Source organism: Bombina bombina, chromosome 2, assembly GCF_027579735.1.
Source record: "Bombina bombina isolate aBomBom1 chromosome 2, aBomBom1.pri, whole genome shotgun sequence".
Classification (NCBI taxonomy): domain Eukaryota; kingdom Metazoa; phylum Chordata; class Amphibia; order Anura; family Bombinatoridae; genus Bombina; species Bombina bombina.
In genome coordinates, this window is record NC_069500.1 from 248,588,812 (window position 1) to 248,595,828 (window position 7,017).

Consider the following 7,017-nt stretch of genomic DNA (forward strand, 5'->3'; position numbering starts at 1 on the left):
GACAACTTGATGAAATGTCAAATAAACTTATTTCACATGGATATGACAGTGAAATGGTAATGGATACCAAAGAAAAAGTGATCAAAAGATTCCAGGATGGAACTACCACTAAAAAGGATACAACTATGGAGGATGAGAGTATCAATTTCATCACTACTTTTGACACCATCAGGTCAATTCGGCTGTCAGGAAACATTGGGATCTAATAAAAACTGATAAGACCCTGCCGTTCCAACGCATACAGCATCCTAGGATGGTATATCGTCGCGCTAAGAACTTGCGTGATTTGCTTGTCAAGACTGACCCGGTGAAAAGTTATGAAGGTCACACCTGGCTTAAATCCAATAAAAAAAGGCTGCATCAGGTGCGGGGACTGTATCACATGTGACAGCATGATGAAGGGTGATACTTTTCAACACCCACATACTAACAAAAGATACAGGATCAACTATAGACTATCTTGCACCAGCACATGTCATCTATATTTTGATTTGCCCATGCTCCCTTGTATATGTGGGTAAGATGGTTACCACATTCCGGAAAAGGATGGCTAACCATCGCTGTGCGAATATATATATATATATATATATATATATATATATATATATATATATATATATATATATATATATATATATATATATATATATATATATATATATATATATATATATATATATACATATATACACACACACACACACACACATATACACATATACACACACACACACACACACACACATATATATATACACATACACACACACATATATATTACAGGGCTCAAAATTTCAGATCGTAAGCTACTAGCCAGGCCAAAATGTTACTCGCCACTTCTGAGCCTACCCCCCCCCCCCCCCCCCGCTTTGCTCATATCTTCTCTTTACACTCTCTTTCCCTTCTTTCATATATTTATATTCTCCGCTCTCTCTTAAAGCTATCTTCTTCTCCACTATTACTTTTCATCTCCAATCTTTCTCTCTCTCTGCCCCCCGTTTGCCCTCTCAGTAGTAACAGTCTAAGCACTAATGGGGTCCCTACATCCCTTATCCCTTCAGATAGTATGTTTAGCACATAGCCCAAAATGTATGTTTGTCAATGCTGCAATAGGAGTGTAAATTTTTTCACTCACTAACTTTTACTCGCCACCACTCGCCATTGGCTATATATATATATATATATATATATATATATATATATATATATATATATATATATATATATATATATATATATATATATATATACACACACACACACACACACATATATATATATATTAAGGCTGCACGATTAATCGCATATGTGATTTAAAACCGCAATTAATCGCCGCGATTTTAAAACCGCGAGTCGCGATTTTTTCCTACATAAAAAATTCCTTTAGAAGTGACTGTAATGCATTCATTTAATTGTGATTTCTTGCAAAACAGCTCCTTCTAGTAGTTGCTTTTAGCACACATTTGTAAAACGGCTTTTACTTTCACTTTCTGTTCTGAGAAGCAGCCGATCAACCTAGAAATCTAAAAGCAGAGCCCATGCAGGAATGAAGAGCAGAGAAAGCCACTTACTTATATTTCCCCCTAGGGACGTCTGCAGTCTGAAACTTAGGGTATGTAAACATTATGGAACCTCCCACTCAATCTCCTGCTCTCTGAGAAACTGCTTAAATACATAGATGCAGTTAACCCCACGGCTCCCAAAAAGGCTAAAACTGCAGTCCCCTCTGCTATTAGCTTCTGGGTTATATATATATATATATGTGTGTGTGTGTCTTACACTGCTTCATTTGTTAATCATACCACTGTCCAGTTAGAATGACTGTCCAAGAAAACATGACAATGTTGTGTGTCATAAGACCTAATAACTGGCTGGTGGCTACTATTTAATCACATCACAGGCAGCAAATTTTATTTTAACTATTTTTTGGTTTGTATTTTTATGCTCCAAGAGTGTACTGGACATTGAGAAACATGTACATTAAGATTCTGTAGTGTTAAATAAACTTTATAATGCAAAATGAGTGCTCATTTGACCGGATTCAGCTCATTACAGAGGAAGTAAGGACACTTTTGGATAAGGTGAAGCAGGAGATATTGGATTGTGAGACTAGGAAGATCCATGTCCTGAGGGAAGATACCACAGAGGTTTGATAAACTCACCATCCAAATAAAGGAATAGAAGGATAACCTTTTACAATTTAAGAATAGAAAACTACAGATGGTCACTGAAGATCATAGAGAGAAACGAGTATACCGGTGGCTCATCGGGGGTGAAAATAGGAGATTGTTTGCCCAAAGAAGGAGACGGCAGCGGTACTATACTAAACAATCTCTTCAAACAATTCATAATAGTTCTGGCTCCGATACGGATCCACCACAAACTGGCAGTACAACAACAGGTGCGCCAGGTCCCTCACAACAGTTTTTTTCAGGGGGTCACCACAAGGGACGGACAAAGGAGAAGAGGAGGCGGCCCCATATACGGAGGGGCGGGTGGCAAGAAAAAAACACCACTCCCTCCAAGGTAACGAACACTTTGGGACCTATAACTGATTTAGTGGTGAACATCAGCAGTCGGTCTTTGACAACCGCGGAAGTGTCCCTTTTAAATATAGGTTTGAACTTTGTTCCAACTCGTAGGGCGGACGAGTTTGATTTGTTTATTGACTGCCAAAAATTTCAACGCTCTATGAGACTTAAAGAATTCTTCCAAGACACAACCACACAAGTCCAGTCTAATGATCCTTTGTTCAAAATTAAAAGTTCCTTTGACCCACACAGTCAGAATTCAAGTTTTAAAACATACATGCGACTGGTGTCTTAGGACATTACACAAATGGAACAAGTGAAATATCGGAATAATTTGACAAAGGAAGAAAAACAAGCTCTAATATCACTCATCTGATCCACAAATCGTGATCAAGACGGCGGATAAGGGAGGAGCGGTTGTGATCCTTGATTACGCCTACTATCAGAGCGAAATACTACAGCAATTGAGTGATCACACCACCTATTTACCATTACAACGTGACCCTACATCAGAGTTTATGGCTATTAATAAAGAAGTGGTAATACAGGGCTTCACAGCTGGTTGGATCGATAACAGTATTTAGAAAAACCTGCTGCTGGATTTCCCTCTTGCCCCATTCTGTATACATTACCAAGAATTCACAAGGATATGGCGTCACCACCAAGGAGACCAATTGTCTCTGCAAGAAACTCCATCACATCCAGATTGGCAGTGTTCGTGGACCACTTCTTACAACCATTGGGGAAGAACATTCGGTCCTACCTCCGTGACTCTTCTCAGCTAATTCTTGAACTGAGGGATTTAGAGGTGGAGGATTCGTGGATTTTAGCCACGGCTGATGTCAACAGCCTCTATACGGCAATTCCCCACGAGAGTGGAAAACTCTGTTTCAGAGGCATTGGATCGTTACCCTTATGTGGGTCCCCCTAGGGATTTCCTTATACGACTGTTGGATTTAAGCCTGCGTCTAAACTACTTCAGGTTTGAGACCTCATTCTATCAACAAATAGCAGGGACTGCTATGGGGTCAAATGTGGCCCCATCCCTGGCGAATTTGTTTATGGATAAATACGAAACAACAACCATGGGTATTTATGAGGTTTTACCGTCAATACATAGATGACCTCTTTATTGTTTGGAACGGCACTGCTGAGGCCCTACAGAGTTGGTTTGACCAGTTGAACAATTTGGAGAATCCTGTGAAATTTAAATTGAACATCCAGGAAACAACGATTGAGTTTCATGATTTGAGAATTTACAAAAAAGACCAGTCACAGCTAGGAACATCTTTGTTCAGCAAACCAACGGATCGGAACTCACTGCTCCATGCTGGCAGTAGCCACCCTATCAGCCTAAAAAAAGCCATACCAAAAGCCCAACTATTAAGGGTAACAAGAAATAACAGCGAACCTGAGTTGAAGTTGGAACAACTAGTAGAGATGGCGGAAAAATTCAAACAGCGGGGATATAATCCACGATTGGTTGATCAGAATGTACAAGAGATCACTGATTTGGGACTTTAGAGCTGTATAGAAAAGAACAACAAGAAGGATACAAATAGATTGACCTTCACCACTGCCTACAGCCCCACTATAAGAAAGTTAGGCGCAAGCCTGGATAGACACTGGCATATCATCAAGAGTGACCCCACTCTTCCATTTACAGAGTGGGGCCATCCCAGAGTGGGTTATAAAAGAAATAAAAAATCTTAAGGATGCTCTGATGAAGACTGATCCGCCCCATTGCTATACTCCATCGAATTGGCTACAGCGGAATAAAAAGAATGGCTGTTATAGATGTATAGGCTGTACAACATGTAGCGGCATGATACCGGGTATGAAGTTCTGCCATCCCCACACCAATAGGAGGTTCAAAATCAGACATTTCATCACTTGTACCACTACTTATGTGGTATATCTCCTTAACTGCTGTTGTGGGCGTTTTTATGTCGGAAAAACGACTGATGATGCCAGGACCAGATTCGCGAATCACAGATCAGCTATTAGGACAGCGCTGAAGAAAGGATCAAGTGAGCAACCGGTGGCCAGACTCTTTTTAGAGGCTGGCCACACAGTGAACGATTTGCGCTTTGTCCTTATTGATCATATTCCCCCACTGAGGCGTGGTGACCGCGACAAAATTCTTCTACAAACTGAATGAAGCAAGGTGGATACACCGGTTAAATACGGTGCAACCCAATGGATTGAACACTGTTGTGGATTGGCATTGTTTTCTTTAAAACAATGGTCCACCATATACCTCCCGAGATGTCAACACTTTGGTGGGATCTGCCTTCCATTTTTTCTATTGTGATGGGAGCTACGATCCATTTTTTCTATTGTGATGGGAGCTACGATCCATTTTTTCTATTGTGATGAGAGCTACGATCCAATTATATATTTTACATTAATTGATTAAATATGTTGATTGGCTTTGTACATGTGGGTATATCATATTATATATCATGCTATGCTACCCAGCCTGCTGCTAGGTCATAGTTGTTGCGTTCATGGGAACAGTCATCTTCCGTATTTCCTATGTTTCAGTCCTAATTTCAGTTTTCTTGCTGTTTTTGCTTTTTGTCCTTCTCACATTCCTTTGTTTGTCATTCTTAGGTTTGATATCTGAGATGTGGTTCCTTTCCAATAACTTACTTTAGATATGTGGGTGTTAACGTCCCCTTTAAATATGCACTATTAATTCACATGATAAGATTATCCAGATTTTAGGTCTATCATATCTATCAATGGATGGATTTAGTTGGATGTTTTTCCGCTTAAGTGTCACTGGGTTCTCTTTCCCACTTTATATATTATGGGCATGTGTTTTGTCAGTTTATGTGGCTTATAGGATAGAAGTGTATACACGCAACAGGGATGTTTACACCGGTTGCCATGGTCCCTTCACTACGCAACTCCGATCTCTGTGTGGGATATACCCGGTGACATCACGCAGTGTTTGTTGCACACCCCTCCTCTCACTTCCGGTTTCAGGGTTGGCGTGGACAGGGCTATGGTGGTTCCCAGATCGCATAAATGCATTGCTTATAGGATACGGTTGGTTCTACATTATGCCATCGATCCTTGCCTAGCAGTTTTAACCTTATTGAGTGCAACATACAAAATAAATTGAAAGGCTGTATCAGTTTAACATATTAATTATTACGTTAACAGTAGTCAGTACACACTGTAAGCCACAATCGTTTTAACATTGTTATAAATTAAGCCACAATGGTTCCTCGTTTATTTGGTTGTTTGGCTATTATATGTTTTTATACTGTGCCACTTCATTTACCATGTTGTTTATCATCACTTATTTTATGAATGATCATATTTAAATTACCAATCATGCTATGTCACTATTGATTACATGATTTTGTTTAGGTGGTTTCCATGACTGCTGTTTGGCGTTTTTTTGGTCTCATTTTGGGGGGAGGGGCTATTGTTTTAGTTTGTTTGCTCTATAAATTGTTTGAATTGTTATTACACTATGTCTGAGGAAGGGGATTTTTTATCTCCGAAACGTCACAGTAAAAGTGTGTTTTGATATAAGACCAGTGAGTGCCAGTTTTTTGTTACTTGTATTCTACCTGCTACTGGCTGTCTAGCTTTTGGAAGTGAGAGTGCTTTCCTGCGTCTATTATATTTATATATATATATATATATATATATATATATATATATATATATATATATATATATATATATATATATATATGCAGAGGGGAACCAGCACACACTTTCAATAATTCATCATCCGGGGTGCTCTTCAAAAAATATACATAGAAAAACAGGCAATGGGGAGGCACTCACTGTTACACATAAATTACTTTATTGCTTGTTAACGTTTTCGGGGTTGCCCCCGTCCTCAGACCAACGGAACAATCACCAAACTCACCTATTTACAAGAAAACCCATCACCGTGTCATGCCAATCAGCTGTGTCCCTGCACGTCTGCCAAGCACTAATGCGCAAGTGTAAACCTGCTACGGAACACAGCTGAGGACAAGCATAGTCAGGAAAATATTACATAAGAGACCTCAGAGAATTAGTCGATCAACTCAACAGATCGTAAACATAAAACAGATCGTATACCGTTGCCTAGCAACCAGTTAACCACAGTGTCTAACATGCCTAAAGTAGTACTAGATATGGACGGAGCACTTCAACATACCGCCCCATAACCGGGCTTACATCATCATAACCGAGAAGACATAGACACAGCCCGTATCCACATCAGACCCAACCATACAGTACAGCCAATCCTAATCACACAGGCACCCGAGAAAGCATAACCCTTACATCGCAACTATACGCAACAGTACCAATCGCACAGATGTCGCAATAATCGAAATCATGTATATAGCCACCCAAATAACACCAACACATACTGAAATGTCACCCGGGCATCATTTCCACTAAACATACCATCACATTCACTAAATGTCAAGACCACACCTCCATCTACAACCATATCAGTCAAACA

The 7,017-nt window shown here is 39.7% G+C and overlaps 1 protein-coding gene across 1 annotated transcript in view; it reads right to left on the reverse strand.

The window, feature by feature from the left end:
• The window catches only part of CHD1 (chromodomain helicase DNA binding protein 1), a gene marked incomplete in the record, with an annotated part of 628,386 nt that overhangs the window by 587,871 nt on the left and 33,498 nt on the right, over nt 1-7,017 (reverse strand).